Below are 18,853 nucleotides of genomic sequence, written 5' to 3' on the forward strand. Positions count from 1 at the left end.
CCTAAGGCAAAAACCTCTTAAAAAAAAAAAAAAAAAAAGCTTTCTCATTTCTTCCATGAGAGAGAAATAGAGACAGAGCAACAGAGAGAGCTCTGTCCGGTCCCCACACCGTGACCCACTCCAAGCCTCAGCCAGCCCAGATCACCATCATGTGCATGAGCCCAGCCATCATGTGCATGAGCCCAGCACACACAGGTAGGCCTTGGGATACGAACCGAGGACCTTCCTGTGTCTAGCTGCATCACTGCTGCACCACCGCTCGGCTCCAGACTGATCAAGGGTAAAGACTGATAATATCTAGTGTGGGCAGGGCAGGAAAAGGGAAGACTCACACATCGTTTGGTGAGGCCTTTTTAGAAGGCCGTGCACCACTGCCTGGCCACAGTGGTGTAAGGAGTGCCCACTGTGTGGTGACTGGGGCCATGTGGGGGTCCCAGGTTTGATTTGCAGCCCAACCTAAGCAGGCCAGGGGATGTGGTGGGTCTGTGATCTCGCTGTCGGGGAGGCTGGGCTGAAGAATTGTGGAGTGACAAGACCCTATCAAAAATACCTGTCTCCTGGGCCAGCAGGTGGGTGGGAGTTAAGGCGCTAGATCCTACATGACTGACTATGTGGTTCGAATCCCAGATCCAGTGGCTTCAAAATCATGCCAGATGCATCTGTGCATGCCCAAAATCCTGAGAGGAGTCAGGAGGAGAAGGGATTATGGTATGGTCATCCTCCCAGGAGGTGATTTCTCAATTTCCCTTTCTCGCTCTAGCTCTCTTTAGCAAGTGTACATCCTATAGCAAAAAAAGAAAACACAATAAAATAAAAATTGGCTCTCTCCTTCTCCCTTTCACTCATCAAATAAATATAAATAAATAAAGTGAATATCAGTCATTTCTGTGGCCTAGCAAGATAGAAGTTTTATTGTTTTTGTATTTTTCCTACAAAATTCTAAACTGGTAGAAAGTTCTGGGAAGGGGACCAGCAGTTAGCGTAATGGCTATGTCACTGGACTCTCATGTAGTCGGCTGTGGTTCACGTCCCGGACCCAGTGGCTTAAAACTCACGCCAGGCACGCGTGCGTGCGCGCCCAAGATCCCGAGAGGAGAATGGAGGAGAAAGGATTGCGGCATGGCCACACCCCCTGGGGGTGATTTCTCGCTTTCTGTCTCTCTGTCTCTCTCTGTCTGTCTGGCAAGTGCACATGCCCTATAGCAAAAACCTCTCAAAAAAAAAAAGTATTCTGGAAGAAGGGAGGCTCGGTTTCACAAGGTTACCCAGGGATCTAGGCTCTTTCTAAACATCACCCACCATCCTCGAGGGTGTTACATGTGTCATCTGGCAGAAGCTGGCTGCTCCTGCTGCATCAGTTCTGCAGACAGCTTTTTCCACGGGGAAAGGAATGTCAAGCAAACAGCTTCTTCTAAGGATGTGACCCTGAAGTTTCTCACAAAACTTATGGTATGTAGATCTTAGTTCATACCCCCATGTGGCAGCCAGGGGGGTGGGAAATGTATTTTCAACTGGTTCCCAGCCAATACTCAGGAGAGTCATTATTAAAAGGAAGAAGAGAGACTGGATACTCTGAGGTCAATTAACAGTTTCGGAACTATGCACAAATTATCAAAATTAAAAGTGCCGGCTAAGGCGCTGGACTCCCGCATGGCTGACTACAAGTCCTGGACCCAGTGACTTGAAAACAACACTGGGCACATGTGCAGTCTGAGTGCCAGACACAGCAGCTTCAGAAACATACTAGTCTGTGTGCGTGCCCCAAATCCTGAAAGCAATGAGCGATGAAGGGATTATGCTTTTTCACTTCTCTCTCTGTCTCTCTCCAGTGAGTACATGCACCCTCTGTCAAATTAAAACCCCAAAAAAAGTGCAAATATCACTTAACCCAGTCATTGTAGTTCTAGAATCTATTGTTGGAAAAATTTGCATAAGAACACTAAGATTATCTATAAGGACAATACCAGTGTTTTTGATTTTTTTTTTCTTCCCTAAGGGATTTTTGCTTTTAGGGCACATGTAGTTGCCAGAGAGATAGAAAGTGAGAAATCAACCCCTGGGGGTTGGCCACATCACAATCCTTTCTTTTCCATTCTCCTCTAAGGATTTTGGGCATGCATGCACATGGGCCTGGCATGAGTTTCAAGCTACCAGGTCCAGGACTTGAACTGTGGTTGACCATGTGGGAGTCCAGTGCCTCAATCACTATGCCACCTGCTGGCTCCAATATCAGTGGTTTTAAAATGTGTTCACAAATTCTTTGACACTCCTTCCTTCAAAAGGGCTGGACAGAGTGACACTCCACTGAACAGAATGTGGCGGAGTGACAGCGTGGGACTCCCAAGGCTCGTTCGTAAGAGGCGTTGTGCTTCTACTCGGCTGTCTTAATGACTGGCTCTGGGGAACAGCTACCATCTTGTGAGGACACTGACAACCTCGTGGAGGGGCCGACTTGAGATGTGGTGGCTTCCCGACCAACAGCCCAGACAGCACACCCTTGCCAGCTCTGGGAGCAGGAGGCCCCTCCAGCTCTAGTCGGACGTCAGTGACTGAGGTCCCAGTCAGCATCACCACTGCAGCCTCCTGCCAAGGACTGAACCAGAAGCCACCCAGCCAAGCAGCTCCCAAATTCCTGACTGGCAAGAACTGTGAACAATAATAAAGTAATAATAAGTATTTTTGATTTTGTTTTTGTTTTTTTTGGAGAGGTTTTTGCTATAGGGTGCATGCGCTCACCAGACAGAGAGAAAGACAGCAAGCGAGAAATCACCCACTCCACCCCCCAGGGGGATGGCCACACCGCAATCCCTTCTCCTCCATTCTCCTCTTGGGATCTTGGGCACGCACACACATGCGCCCGGCGTGAGTTTAAGCCACCAGGTCCGGGACTTGAACCACGGTCAACTATAGGGAGTCCAGTGACATAGCCATTACACCAACTGCTGGTTCCTTATCTCGTATACTTTTAACCCACTAAGTTTTGGGGTAAGTTAAGCAGTAATACGTAACTAATATAAGTCACTGAGTCTGTGTTTGCAATAGAAACACTCCCGCCCCCAAAAACATCCATTATTTGACGTTAAATGATGATACACCCAGAGTTTGGATGAGACAGGCCAGTGGTGCTGAAAGGCCCGTTTGTCTGTGATGACAGCTCCCCAGAGAATATCGGTCCCTGAAAATAGCAACGGGAAGAGCACGTGCTGTAGTCTCAATCATACACACACGAGAAAGGCGAGTGTACTTGTGCACATACGCGGTAGCCCGTCTGTGTATATGTGTATATTCACACGTGTGTATGTTCGTACACGTGTGAGTTTGTGGAAGCAGAGCGGACCGGTGCACACCAAGCTGCTGGCGGTGGCTGACCTGGAGGCAGGCGGCGGATTCGGATGGATTCCACTTTGACCTCGGGAACCTGAAGGGGCTCAGCTTCTCACAGCGCCTCACAGTGAGGGTGCAGGTGCTAGTCGCTGTGTTAGCAGACGGGGGAATTCGCGAACACAGAGAAGCAGAGGGAGACGGAGGACACCGGGGTTATCTTACAACATAGGAGTCTCCACTACAAGAACCTTACTTTAAAAGAACAGTAACCCCTCTCTGGGGTCCTGTGCATGCTAGGCAGAGCCTGCCCATAGGGGCGTAGGGGTCCCCAATGGGCGAGGAAGGCAGGAACTGCCTGTTTGATCCCTGCCTTGCCCGCTGGAGCAGCGTCCCGCTTTCAGAACTGTATGAGCGACGGGCTCTAAACCTAAGGGCTTAGGGCAGGCCACGCAGAGCCTGATCAGGGCCCCCGGGGGAGAAGAGGGACAGAGGTGGCGGTGGTGAGCCCAGCGCCCGGCCTCTAGCTGCTCAGGGCACGCCCAGCAGGACCGCGGGGTCTCCGACAGCGCAGGCAGGTCTGTAGAGGCCTAGAACCAGATGGACGGAGCGCCGAGGGAATCCAGTGCGCCTGCACCTTAGAGGTCAGGGCTGCGGGTGGGGGTGGTCCTCTTCTCTGGGATCCCGCCGGCCGGCGCCACATATGTCTCCACCCTGCTGGGGCCTCTCACCAAAAGAAAGGCCCAAACCGGAGGTGGAGGCTGGACTGGGGGGCCTCAGACCCCACGCTATCCCGGCGAGCCCCACCCAAGCAGAACCAAGATCCCAACTCACTTCCCCTGCCTTGCAGGCCTGCGGGAACCAGGAAGGGCTGGGATGTGGTCTCCGCTGAGTCCCTGCAGAGGGCTGAAACCATACTGGGCTGTTTTTGCCAGGCCCCCACCTCCTTACGGCCCCCAGGAGCTGCCCCTGCTCCCGTGAGGAGTGTCCTCCAGAACCTGATCAAGGCCTTTAGAGACTCCAAAATTACAGGAGCCGACACGTAAATGTCATGTAAAAATGAAAGCCATATTGGAAGCAATACTCAAAAAAACAACTTCTTGGAGCCAGCAGGTGGTAGTGGGCAAGGCTCTGGACTCCCGCATGGCTGAGGTTGGAGCCTGGAGTCCGGGATGGCAGCTTAAAATTTATGTGGGGCACAGGAGCACGCGTGTGCATGTGTGTGTGTGTGTGTGTGTGTGTGTGTAATCTCAGGAGGAGAACGGAGCCGGGATTGCAGCATGGCCATCCTCCCCCTCCACCCCATCTCCCAGGGTGATCTCTCACTTTCCCTCTCACTGCCTCTCTCTGGGGAGCACATGCACCCCATGGCAAAAACCTTTAAAACAAAAGCAAACCCTTTTTCCCTTATCAAATGACTTCAACAACAACATGTCTGCAGTTGCCTTTCAGCACACTGGCCTGCCCGTCCCAGCTTCCGGAGGCGGTTCCGGAGCCAGTCTGGCCTTGCCACCCCCACTGGCCACAGCCTCTCCCCACACCGGCCCTGCTAACCTGTTTCCAGGCCCTCTGAGGTCCTCCCCGTCCAGCTCGCGTCTCCCTCTGCTCTAGCCGACCTGGAGCCAGCCTCCGGTTCCCCTCCTCCAGCACCCCGTTTCCCATTCCCAGCTTCCTGTCCCGGCTCAGCGCTTCTCCTTACGGGACTCTCCACACGGGAGGACGGTTCTCCCTCTCCGTCTCCACACGGGAGGACGGTTCTCCCTTCTCTCTGTCTCCACACGGGAGGACGGTTCTCCCTCTCTCTCTGCCATCCTCTCTGCACTGAGGCCTCAGAGCACGAGACCTTGTCGGCTTTGCTCGCTGCTGTGTGCCCACAACCTAGCACAGGGCTGGACGAACCACTGTGCTTAAATAAAGACTTCAGTTCTGAAACCAGTCATTTACACACAGCAAAGCCAAAAGCACAGAATAAAACCTGGAAGTCCACCTGGCCTGTGCATCGTGTCCATTCCTGCCCATCGTCCAGCTAGCATCAGGCGGTTGCAGGCAGGTAACACGCAACGTGTGTTCCTTTCCTTCATGCTAAAATGGACGTGGTGTCTACCTAGCTTTGCGGGAACCCTAAAGGAATCCGATTATCCTGCCCTTTCCTCGGGGGTCTCATTGAACTCGGCATGTCCGTCATAGCCATGGAAATTATCGCTCACGGGCCACTCCAGCAGGATTAGATCTGCAAAGGGTTTAAAGTTTAGCAAGAAAGCTTTCTGCAAATGTCAGAGCTACCCTCGGTTTCCTGCAAACCAGCATCCTAATCAGCAGGGCTGCCTTTTCCAGCTCACTGAGCGGCGGCGTAACAGAGCCCCAGCACGATCATTTCTTTAGAATAAAAATGCCCAAAAGCAGGGAGGAGGTCGTGATAGCCACCGCTACCTACTACGTGCAAGGCACCATACTGCTGTAGTCACGTTGCCTCTGAGCCGCACAACACCAACAGATGGGGAATCCGAGGCTCGTGGAGCTCACACTTCCAACCGTGGGCTGAGCTCGGGCACTTTCCACGGCACCCCACTACCTTGGGGAGAGCTACCAGTATGCCCAGTTGGGGTACACTGTCTGAGTGGGAGGAACTGCAGGGGCTGGTCAGTGGAAGAAAGAATAGTAGTTCTTCTCATGCCAGGGTGTCCAATTTTCCCATCTTCTTCCTCAATTCCCTTCAGAGGCCAGGTGTAATAATGCAATGCTTTTGGAAGTCTTTGAGCTGAAAGAAGAAAGAGCTTTCTTTCTTTCTTTTTCTTTTTAAGGGGAGCTGTTGGGGTGTTTGCTAATTGGGTTTCTGGCATAGCAGCTGGTAGGCTTGATGAGATCTCAAAATGAAGTTACTAATGGAAATTATACACCGGGGACTTGCCTAAGAAATTGCTGACAGGGAATGGCTTGTGCTGGGGGACGGGAAGTGTCACTCCCGGTTGTCGCGACTGTGTGCAGATGGTCCCGAGGCCAGGCCTGCCGAGACACTGCAGGGGCAGGTCCCCCTTCACACTCTGCTCTCTAGAGGGAATGTATCCAGGGAGGAGCCAAGACGAAAGTACAAAAGCAGGTGCAAGAGCCTCAGTGGCTGGGTTAGCTCCCGGTCTGACCCAGTTGTGGGTCTGAAGACCTCTCCTGTCGGTCAGGCAGGTGGCTATGCCTAAGAGCCTGATTCCTGACTCCCTGGCAGGAGTGCACGGCAGCTCCGAATCCTGACCCCCCGCCCCTCCCGAGGTTGTGCAGCCCTCGGTTCTCCATGCTCACTGCCCTCCAGCATCATCTGGTGCTCTTTTTAAAAATGTGACTAAGGGGGACCAGCAGTTGGCATAATGGCTATGTCACTGGACTCCCATGTAGTTGACCGCGGTTCGAGTCCCAGACCCGGTGGCTTAAACTCATGCTGGGCACATGTGCGTATGTGCCCAAGATCCCAAGAGAATGGAGGAGAAGGGATTGCCGTGTGGCCATCCCCCCGGGGGGTGATTTCTCACTTTCTGTCTCTCTTTCTCTGTCTGGTGAGCGCACACGCCCTATAGCAAAAACCTCTAAAAAATGTGACTAAGGGCCAGAGGGTGGCCTAGTGGTTAAGGTGCTAGATCCCATGTGACCAACTGCACAGTTCAAGTATCAGACCCAGCAGCTTGAGAGATACAGTAGGCGTGCATGCCCAAAATTCTGAGAAGAGAATGGGGAAGAGATTGTGCCAACCCCCCGGGGAGTGATTTCTCACTTTTCTTCTCTCTGCCTCTCTCGGGTAAGTGCATGTGCTAAAAATTAAAAAAGAAAAAAAGAAAGAAATCTAAAAAATAAATAAATAAAAAATGAAAAAGAATGCTTGGGACTCATCCCAGAATGATGAGTGCATGTGCTAAAAATTTAAAAATAAAAAAAAAAGAAAGGAAGAAATCTAAAAAACAAATAAAATAAAAAAGGATGTTCGGGACTCATCCCCGAACGATGGAATATAAGGGATCTGGGCGTCACACATTTCAAACGTCCCATGTGATTTGACCGTGCAGTCAAGTTCAAAACCTCTGGTGGTCTCCGCCTCTGGCTCAAATACCTCCTTCGGCCTCTTATTCAGTGACCACAAGAGTCAGCTGGAGGTTTCCCTACGTAATTTTGCCTTGGGCTCCTCCCTGTGGGTGGCGTGGGCCTGGCAAGGGCCCTGGGATCTGTGGGCTTTTCTTTTATCTTTATTTATGATCGAGCATGTACATGTGCATGTGAGAGGGAGAGGGGCACCCTCCACAGGGACTGGTCATGCCACAACCGCTTCCTCCAGTCCTCCTGCCCGTTGGCTCTTGTGCACGCATTCATGTGTAGGCCAAACACGCTTCAGACTGGCCGGGCTAGGGATTTGAACCACAGTCACCAAGTGGGATCCAGCTTCTCATGAGCAGCACTTTACTGCTGCACTTCAGAGCCAGTCCCCGAAACTGATTTTGTAACAAGCTTCCTGGTAGGTGTCATTAGATAAACTTGGGACCTTTTGCGCGTAAGAAGAGAACATTACATTACCCTGTTGTCATCATGACAGTCGCTTCTTCTGACATATTATGGTTTTATTTGTGTGGCTGTTATCGTGTCTCAACCATCATTAGCTTGTAACTCCAAGAGGGAAGGGACTTTGTCCTGTTCACTGTGATGTGAGCACGGAGAAGACTGCAGGCAAATAGCAAGGGTCTCATGGGTATTTGTTGAATGCAGGAAGGAATGATTTTGTTTGCCTTTTGTCAATTCTATTTTGTGAACCAAGGGAGCTGTAAACTTTGAAAGAAAACAGAAATACATACAATACTTTAATTTCACTTCCCTTTAACATCTGAGGTCCTGTTATTGGAAACATCAAGATCCATTCCATATGGGATTTGGCCTCCTTCCTTCGGTCATCAACTTTGGGTATTTGGAGATCTGAAAACACAGAGAAAATCAAAAATGTTTAGGAGAAAAAAAAATGTTCACAAATATTCAGGAGAAAACTTCCTAACCCCAATTTTTGTTTATCTCTTTCTCTCATTAGAGAGAGAGGGACAGTGCCCCAACAGGACCTGCTGCTGCGATCTGCCCCCAGCCTCACCAGCCCTGCACCAGGAGCATATGCAAGCCCAGTGCACTCAGGGAGGTCTCTGGATGCAAACCCAGAACCTTCCCATGTGGGTCGGCCTCACAGATCATCACTTGTATCGCTACACACTGCCTGACCCCTTACATATTTTTTAAATAAAATTTCCTGGGGCCCCGCAGGTGGCATAGAGGTTAAGGTGGCTGGTACATAGCTGATTGTGTGGTTTGAGTCCTGGTGGCTTGAAAAATCATTCTAGGTACATATATGTACATGTCCCAAATCTTGAGAGGACAGTGGAGGAGAAGAGATTGTGGTGTGGCCATCGCCCCTGGGGAGAGCTTTCTCTCTCTCTGTCCACCCCCTTCCCAATGAGTGCACATGCCCTATAGCAAACAACAACAAAATTTCTGCTCTATTGCAAGGCTTGTGAGGCTCATTAAGCTATAGGACCTGGACAGAAAACTATTAAGAATTTTCAGATAAATTGGTAAGACCATATGCTTATATTTTTGCACATTCAGAAAACATTTATTGTGTAACTACTATTTTCCAGTAAGTACTACAGAGAATTCAATGAAAATGAATACACAGTCCTGCCCTCAAAGGTTAGGGGAAAGCCAGCCGGGGAACTAGGCAGTTATAGCAGTGTGCTACATAGATCCTCAAATCCAGGTTGCCTTCTGTGGAAGATGTACCAGTACGTTCTAAGTGTAACATTAAGAAAAATAGCCGAATACACCATGGACTGTGAGAACTCTTATTCCAGAGACGAGGAAATGTGTTCTTCCCACATCCTATCCCTGGCATGGGACCCTTGTGATGGGTGAGTCACACACACAGTTATTAACAGACCATTTGGACTCATTGGTAACAGAACTCTTCCAACATCCATCCTTGGGACAGTATCTTGTGCCCAGACAAGGCCCCTTATCTCTGCGAAAGTACACTCTTGGCTGATCCCTTCTCAAAACGCAGACGTCCCTCTCCAATCACCAACCTAGAGATTGTAAAACCCACCTGTAAGCTACAAGCCAGATGGGCCAGACCAGTGAAGTAACTCTTCCTTAAATTCCAAGCCTTGTCTCACTCTCGAAATCACATAAAGGGAGGCCCTGTCTCTGATCACTCTGAGAACAGGGCATTTACCTTCTCCAGTCAGTCACACACATTTGTGTGTAGAAATAAACCACATTAATAATTGTTTCTTCTGAGTTGGTTATTTCCGTTGACAGAGGTAAACTAGACCTGAAAGATGTCCAGAATAAGCCACAGGGTAGGGTGTGGGAGGGACTTGGAGGAAGGAGAGAGCCGTGCTTCACAGGGTCATCATAATCAGGTAAACCTGGGCATCTACGAGTGCAATAAAATGTTATATTCTGAGGGGGGCCGAGAAGTCTGGAGGGAAGGGGCCTCTGTTTGTAGCTGGGTAGGGCGGGGGTAAAGTCTGTGGGCTGGAAGGTGACAGGCAAGGTGGACAGAGAAGAAGCAAGGGCTGGCTTAGGACCAGTCTTCTAAGTAGCTGACCTTAGTCCCGGTTTACATCTGCTGGCCCCTCCTTTCCGTTTCCAAAGTGCCCTGTTGTGCAGTAAATTCTATACTTGCCCTAGGAATAAGCCATCTGGTGCTCCATTCCCCTAGAGTAGTGAGAACACCTGAAGGGCTCAAGGAAGGGGGTGACAGAGTCAGATCTGTGACTGTGTGAGTGTTGTGGGGTGGAGTGGGACTCATTTACTTTGGATTGTTTTCTGATGAGCAACTATATCCATACAAGTCAAAACTTTAAAGATGAAAAGCAAAAATTCTCCCACCTATGGGAACCAGCAGTTAGCATAATGGCTATGTCGCTGGACTCCCACGTAGTCGACCGCGGTTCGTGTCCCGGACCCAGTGGCTTAAAACTCACGCTGGGCGCGTGTGCGTGCGTGGCCAAGATCCCGAGAGGAGAATGGAGGAGAAGGGATTGCGGTGTGACCATCCCCTCTGGGGGGTGATTTCTCGCTTTCTGTCTCTATGTCTCTCTCTGCCTGTCTGGTGAGCGCACGCGCCCTACAGTGAAAATCTCTCAAAAAAAAAAAAAAACTCTCCCACCTACTACTTTCCTCCACACCAGCCCCGTTTCCCTCCCTATTAGCAGCTAAAGTCATCAATTTCTTGTGTTCCTTTTCAGAGATTTTCCTCATGCACATACAAACGAATCTTTGTTTTTTACGGATTTCTATCATTTTATCGCTTGTGTTTCTTATTTTTGCTTAATTTGCCTACTTATTCCTCTGGCTACCTCTCACTAGGTTTTCAGCAGCATTTTTTCTCTCTTTTACTCCTTCAAATTGTAGGCTTTGCTTTAAGAATGTGGAGGGGGCCCGGCAGGTGGCATGGAGGTTAAGGCTCTGGACTCCCACATGGTCAACCATGATTCAAGTCCTGGATCCTCAGGCTTGAAAATCAGGCTGGGCATGTGTGCATGCATTCCCAAGATTCTAGCAGGAGGATGAAAGAGAAGGGATTGCGACATGTTCATCCCCTCCCTGGAGAGTGATTTTTCACTCTCTCTCTGTCTTTCTCTGTCTCTCTCCTCTCCAGCAAGCACGTATGCTCTATTGCAAAAACCTTAAAAATAAAAAAAGAATGTGGGTGGATGGTTTTTAGTTTTGTTTTTTTTTTCTCTTTCTTCCATTTCTTTAAGTTCTCTAATTCAGGCTTCATTTCCGCCTATTGTTTTATTATTGCTCCCCTGGTCTCTAAGTTTCTTTGTAAAAGCACTTACTTCACTATGTTTTCTGCTCCATGGTAACATTTTCTGATGACTTTTCTTTACCTGATTTTTGGTTTTGTTTTGTTTTCCCTCCTTTTTATCTGGCCAGATCTTTTTACAGACCCCTCATCACTGGAGCGCGTGATTCTTTTCCCCTTTTCTCACGGACCTCACTGTGCAAGGGGCTGACGTTGTCTCCCAGGTTGACTAAACGTGCCTTGTGACCTAGGGTCACTGTAAGCTCACTTGGCCTTCTCCCAAGGCAGTTTCTCCTTCCTGTGCCACAGAGCCAGGTTGCTTCCTACAAAGAAGGCTTGCCTGAGTGATGCTTCATTCCATCCTGGTCCAGCAGACCTCGTGCCACCAGTACATGTACCCATTTCCCAGGTGCAAACCAGGACTTTCTGCATTGCTTGTACGGGATGAGTGTTCTCGTGGGCTGTCTCTGCCACGTAGCACGACGTTCTCACTCTACCTCCTGCAACTTCTGTGCTGGGCTTCCAATGCTTTTGGTGTTCTGGGTGTCCCCTACTTTCACTGAAAATAGAATCTTCCAGTAGGGGGTGTAGTGGTTAAGGTGCTGGACATATACTGCACATATACTGCAGTTCGAGTCCCAGACCCAGTGACTTGAAAACCATGCTGGGCACAAGTGCGTGTGTAACCAAAATCCCGACAGGAGAATAGAGGAGAAGGGATTATGTCATGGCCATCTCCCTGGGGGATGATTTCTCACTTTATCTCTTTCTGTTACTCTCTGACTCTCTCCAGAGAGTGCACCCTACTGTAAAAAACAAAAACAAAAACAAAAACAAACAAACAAAAAAGCAAAAAACAAAAACCAAAAACAAAAAAAACCCTCTGCTTTTGTTTCCCAATTTTTGTTTGTTTGTTTTTGAATGAGAGGATTGCTAACTTTACACCATCTTCAAATCAGAAGTTCTCAATGAGAAAGATCACATGGGCTGTAACTTGGGGAACAGCCTGGAGGCAGAAGGACTGGAAGTTGGTAGACCATTAGGAGATGGCTCCTGCATAGGGAGTTGGTATGGGGAGGAACGGAAGTGGATGTTGGGGAGGAACGGAAGTGGATGGGTCTAAGGCATTTAGAAGGTGGTACGTGCATCTTCCTGGCTGACTAGGTGTACTTTGAAGGGATGTGGGTCAGAAAAGGGGTATTTTAGGCTGTGCTGCGGGAAGATGTTTGTAATAGAACCTGGAGCTGGGCTTCCTGCCAAGTTCTGGTTGGCGAGTCTTCTAGGACAGCCAGAGGGAGCCCTAATGGGGCAGAGCTTTTCATCCCTTCTCTTGAACATCCCTGAAGATATCTGGATGGAGCCCTTGACTGCCAGAAGCTTCCAAGACCTGAGACCGTGGGAAGCCGAGTTCCTCGTCTTTCCAAAATGTCTGTCCTATTGACAAAGTCTCCCTGATGGTGAGACGTGAGGGTAGGGTCTGCAGGATAACACAGAGACACAGCCAAGCCAAAACCTCAGTGCAAAACGCTTTGTAGAATTTTTGATTCCCAGTTTTCTGGCAAGTCCTGACTTAGCTTCCCAGGAAAAGGGAGGAGGAAAATAATAAAAGCCAGAGAGCTCCCTGCACCCAGAAAGGCTTTCTGGAGATCAAAACTGCAAAAATGGAACAGGGAGCTTCGTCTCTGGGAGTCTCCAGAGCGAACGTTCTGACCCTTTAATCAGTTGTAGTCAGTCACGGGCACTTGCCTTTTTTTTTTTTTTTTTTTTTTTGCTTTTGCTTTTGCTTTGCTTTGCTTTTATTTTAATTATTTTCAAGGTTTTTGCCATAGGGCACATGTGCTTGCCAGAGAAAGACAATGAGAGGGAAGGTGAGAAATCACCCGCAGCAGGGATGGTCACACTGAAATCCCGTCTCCTCCCTTCTCCTCCTGGGATTTTGAGCATGTGTGCACACACACCTGGCATGATTTTCAAGCCACTGGGGGGCGGGACTCGAACCTCAGTCAGCTATGTGGGAGTTCAGCACTGTGACCATTACACCATCTGCTGGCTCCCGTGGTTTTCTTTTCTTTTCTCAGTGCAGCTGGGGTCACAAAGTGCAGACTGCACAGTCTCAGAGCTGCACCCACTCTTGCCCAGTAGTAGGGCTGCCTGCCTGTGTCCGACTGAAACGCCGTCAGCTCTGCTCCCTGGGGCAGACTGACGGCTGCGGACACAGCAGCCCAGCGCCTTGGATCCGGCTCCTCCCGGGACATGTGTGCATGGTTACGGCCAGACTGACCCGTTGCCCTCTGCAAACAGCTTTGACGGCCTGGTTGATACTACCAGCTCGCCCCTCAAGCTGTTTGTTCAGCAAGCCTCTGATGGTTACTACGCTAGCTGCAGGGCTCCTGTGGATTCACCTCAGCAGCATAAAACCGGGTCATCCAGTCTTCAGGACTTTGCTCCTGAAAACTCCCCAACCATGGCTATGCTCCTACCATGGCATGTTACATGTCCATTTAAAATGGTTCTATATCAGGGCCACCAGGTGGCATGGTGGTTAAGGCATTGGATTTCCCCATGGCCGACTGAGGTTCAAGTCCCAGACCTAGTGGCTTGCTTTCTCATTTCTCTCTCTCCGTCTCTCTCTCTGTGTCTCTCTCTGGTGAATGCACATGCCCTATAGCAAGTTAAAACATAATAATAATAATAAATAATTCTTTTTAAAATGGTACTTATATAACAAAGGGTGTTAGGGAGTTGTTTTCTTCTTGATTTTTAAACTTGTTCATGTTCCTTATCAACCTCACTTCCACTTCGTCTGTGGAAGAGCAGGCTTAAGACCACTTGGTAGTTGTTCCCACCCATTCGGTGGCCTGAGCGTGGGAGCCGTGGCCCAGGCTCAGTGGCAGGCGGAGCACGCCAGTCTTCAGCAGGGAGCTGCTGGGTGGGCACGGAGGGCAACTGCACACCTTCAGGCCAGTCTGCGACCTCAGGCGAGCAGCAGTGAGCCCAGGAGCTGGCGCCGCCCGTTCACCCTGCCATCCCACCCCGGCCACAGCCTTTCAGCCGCGGCCTGCTCCTCCTTCCCAGTCTCTTCAGGGTCTCTGTAGAGGTAGAGATCAGGCCTGACCTCCCACAGGTGCTCACGGGAGATGGTGCCCCGCGTGTGCAGAACTTCCCGTTCAGGGAGTGCTTAAACACTTTGGGGGTGCTGACCATACTGTGTAAAAAGCAGGACACACGGTTGTATCATTCCAAGTGTTAAAAATAAGTGTGATCAAATGGAGAGAGACTTCTCACCCTGCCCTCCCCACCACCCCACACCCACCGTTTCCCTTCCAAGTCATTAGGGAGTTGGCACCTTGCGTGCAATGTGCTTTTTTGTCAAGTTAATAAAGGAGATCTTGTCATCTAACCTTGGACGGGGAGGAGGTAGATGTTCTCTTCGGCTAATAAGGTCAGGGTGTTTGCTCACAGGAAATAGAGTTATGAGTGTAGCCATAAGAGGAATATTAATTTCTTATGTGGGTCAAATATTTGTGTGTGTGTGTGTTCTTTTCCTGGAAGAAATTGGCCTTTGCTAGTGAGATGTGTTTGACTTTTGATACACGGTGTGGTGGGGCAGCTGCAGTTTTGTGGACGCCCTCCAGGCCCCGCTCCCGGCCCTGCACCCACACTGCCCGCCCCAGCTCCACCTGCAGCAGTGGGCACAGGCACCATCTTCAAGGCCAGAGGCTGGGAATTGTGGGAGGCACAGCTGGCGGTTCAAGGTTCCTCATTTGCTTTAGGAAGAGAGGTGGTTCCCAGAGGGGATGAGAGGGCTGGAGGAAAGAACCGAGCCGGCAGAGGGGTGACTGGGAGAGAAGGGTGGAAGATGCAGTAGACTGTGAAGGTCGTGGAATGTCATGAATACCCACCTACAGACTCCGGTTCTGTAAGCCCTGGGGACCATCCTCTCATTCAGTAAAGGACTGGGATGTCCTTGAGGCCCCAGGTGTCCGTAAGGCCTTCCAGCTTCTTCCCTGGCAGGGAGGTGGAGCGGCACCTGGTTGAGGCCCCCTGCGTGTGAGAAGCAGCTGCCCCACAGGGACAAGCCCCCTGGAAAGAAAAGGGTCATCCACAGAAGACCCTGGGAGGAGCTGTCACTGGAGTTAGGGGTCAGAGTGGGTGCGATGTGCCCTCAGGTGGCTGGACTGTGGGCATCATATTTCCCTGCCCCCTGCTTTTCTGAATTGTCAGATTTGGGGACAAGAGGGGTAGGTGCTATTTTTATAACCAGGTGGGAAAATTCCACAGCAACAACTCAGGGTGGCCAGAGGCTGGAGGGTGGGGACAAGGTGCTAATCAGACTGGAAGTGACCTCGGGAGATCACCGCCCATCCCCCTGCTCCCGCCCACAGTGCACCGGAACAAGATACAGTCGGGGGACCCCCTCCCCACTCAGAACACCTCCTACCCTCCTCCCTTCTGCTCCTACACACTTCCAAGAGCAGCTGGACCTCTGCTAATCACCCTCTGCTCTCCGCTCTGCTGGATAGAAATGGGGCGCCCGGTAGCCTTGCTAGCTGGGCCCAGCAGGTGGTATGGTGGTTAAGGTGCTGGACATTCCCACATGGCCAACCACGGGTCAAGTCCTGAACCTGGTGGCTTGCTTTTTCATTTTCTCTCTTTCTCTCTCTGTGCAAAAGAAATAAATGCATGAATAAAAATAATAATAATAAATAATTCTTAAAAAAGAGAGAAACGGGGCGCCGGTGGAGGTGGGAAAGAGCGCAGGCCCTGCCCTTGCTGGAGATCTGCCTGTGGGTGGCGCCCTCTGAGCGGGCCCAGTCACCTCTTCCGGGAGGGCAGGCTGAGCCCAGGGAGGGGGAGCCCAGGAAAGAATGGGAGTGGCACAGAGGCGCCGCCCCTCCCCCTTAGCCCCTCCCTGCCCGCCTTCTGGTCTCACCCTTTTCTGTCCAATCACGCGAGAAGCTCTGTGCCAGGTGCTTTTGCGGGACACAGAGACACACGAGGACGAGGACGAGGATGGTAAGACGTGGCCCCCGCCTGCAAGACTTCCTGCCAGTGAGAAGGTAAGGCCCGGCTGGGAGTCACTTCCTGACAGGGCGCTTGCTGTCTAAATTGCCCTCCTACCCAGAGGGAGGTCTGTGCACGGCCGTGGGGGTGATAGACACAAACACCCCACGTGATAGTCCGCGAAGAGCCAGGATCCACCTTCTAGGAGCTTAGGTGTGGAGAGTACCGGACGTCCAGAGGTGAGGGGACAGCCACTCTGCCCCCTCCTGTCCCTGAACAATGGCCTCCAAAGATGAACACCCCCGCCCCCGAATTTGAACATTTGTCACCTTATGTGGCACTGAAGTCCTTGCTGCTGTGTGAATGCGAGGATCCCAGGACGGGAGATTACTCTGGAATACCCAGGGGGCCCAGTGGGAGCACAAGGGCCCTTATCAGAGGGAATGGAGGGGGGGCTCAGAGAGGGGAGAAGATGTGACGGTGGGGGACCAGCAGGTGGCGTGGTGGTTAAGGCGTTGGATGTTCCCACATGCCTGAGCACCGTTCAACTCGGGCCTGGTGGCTTGGTTTCTCACTTTCTCTCTCTTACTGTGTGTGTGTGTGGTCAAATTAAAATAAATGAATGAATAAATAAAATTAAATAAATAATTATTTTTTAAAAAGGTGTGAGGTTGGGAACAGGTCAGAGAGGGATATGCTAGCACCCCCGCTTTAGAGTGCGTCCTTCTGAGCTGCAGGGGAAGGGCCTGACCAGCTCTGAGCCTGAGTGTGGTGATGGGCGACAGCAGCAGGAGCCCGGCACGTGCCCCCACCCACCCCCCTGCTTCTCGGAGCGCCCCCAGAAGACATGCTCGCATTGACTTGCAGTGCCTTGAAGACGGAGGGAAGGTGCTGGGAACACTCGAGGTGGACCAGAACTGGTGCGTTTACAGCGGCTTTCGTTTTTTTCTTAAAGACCTAACGGAGACCCCAAGCTGGACTTCTAAGTGAGCGAAGAGTGTGATAAACACATGGTGTTCAGGAAAAGGAGCGGGAGGGCTCCGCGCTGAGATGGACGATTCTCCCAGGTGGTTGGAGTGGAAGAGAGAAGCTGCAGAACGCCTAGGAGGCAGGCAGCGCGGTTGCGTGAAAACCCAGCCAGGCATGCAGGGGTGCTTGTCCTTTCTGCTGGGAGGAATCACAAGAAAATGCCAGCAAGGGTTGCCTCTGGGAGAGGAATGGGGTAACTATATATATGTGTATATGTGTATATGTATACGTGTGTGTGTGTATAATTTTTTAAAGGTTTTTGCCATAAGGTATATGCACTCACTGGAGAGGAGAGAGACAGAGACAGAAAGTGAGAAATCACCCACCAGGGGGGATGGTCACACCCCAATCCCTTCTCCTCCATTCTCCTCCTGGAATTTGGGACACATACGTATATATGCTCAGTGTGATTTTTGAGCTACCGCGTCTGGAACTCGAACCATGGTTGGCCATGTGGGAGTCCAGCACCTTAACCACACCACACCACCTACTGACCCTTACAGAATTTAATTTTAAAAATATTTCTACTGTTTGAATTTTCTAACTTTCTACTTAGAGTTTTTATTGTCAACAGAGGCTATTTGACTAGGGAGATTATGACTCATTTTTGGATTTCTTCTTGGTACTTCTCTGTCAAAAAAAAAAACAAAACTAGTTAACATCACGTAATGCAGGCAGCATAGAGGTGTATGCTGTTTGTATTAAAATTCTTGCAGATACCAGGCAGTAGCGCAGCAGAAAAACGAGGCATCTGAGAGCAATCCACATGTGCAGGTTCTGGGTTCACTTCCAGAGTCCCCCACTCTGGTGCCTACGACACAGGGCTGGTCTTGCTGGGTGGAGTGTGGTCTCACAATCCTGTTGAGGGTTCTTTCTCCTCTCACTTGCTTATAGAAGAAATAAGCAAATGAACTTTAAAACAACAACAACTTACAGATAGGAAGATCGGGCTGTTCAGTAAGGTTTGTTACCCAGCCCCTTGAGGCCTCAGATCTAAAAGCAGTCTGCTACATCTCCAGGCCCCTGTGCTCCTGACCCCGCTCAGGAGAGTCACCGAGGCCCTCGGATAGAAATGTGATTGTCCACAGCCTGGCACCTTTAGGGCTTCGACGAGAATGGATTCGCACGTGGGTCCCAACTTGGCCACGTACCACCATTTGATCTCGAGCAAATCAGGGGGCTCTCTGGGGTTTTGTTTTCTTGTGTGAATAACCGGGGGTGGGGGCTGGCAAGTGGCATGATGGTTAAAGCACTGGACTCCCACATGGCTGGCTATGGTTTGAGTCCTATACCTGACAGCTTGCTTTCTTGTTTTCTCTCTTTATAGAAAATTAAATAATAATAAATACAATTAAATAAATAATTCTTTTTTAAAAATGGGGATGGGGAGGGTGTTTGTTTTCAGGGTTACCGTGAGGCTTAACTACAGTATTGCTCACGGGGTGCCCCACACCGCAACTGGCCCAAGCAGGAACCCAACAAATCATGTTTCTTCTCTTTCTTTCCATTCATTTCTGAGCCTGTCAAGGGTTGAAGGAGGCCCCTGTTCAGGGGAGGGCAGAGCAAGCCTTTGTCTATAGAACACAGAAACCTCAGAGAAAACCCAGATGACCAAGTATCTGTTTCCGCCCGGCGTGGATGCCACAGGCTGGCCGCCCCCGCCAAGACACAAGA

The 18,853-nt window shown here is 50.4% G+C and overlaps 1 long non-coding RNA gene across 1 annotated transcript in view; it reads right to left on the reverse strand.

The window, feature by feature from the left end:
* Nucleotides 1-17,980: 17,980 nt before the first annotated feature.
* Nucleotides 17,981-18,853, reverse strand: part of LOC102502232 (uncharacterized) — a 23,235-nt gene continuing 22,362 nt past the window's right edge. The window contains exon 3 of the long non-coding RNA XR_001369542.1: nt 17,981-18,066. This is a non-coding gene — a long non-coding RNA (uncharacterized LOC102502232). The remainder of the gene's footprint in view (nt 18,067-18,853) is intronic.

Source organism: Tupaia chinensis, unplaced genomic scaffold, assembly GCF_000334495.1.
Source record: "Tupaia chinensis unplaced genomic scaffold, TupChi_1.0 Scaffold143878_1, whole genome shotgun sequence".
NCBI lineage: Eukaryota > Metazoa > Chordata > Mammalia > Scandentia > Tupaiidae > Tupaia > Tupaia belangeri.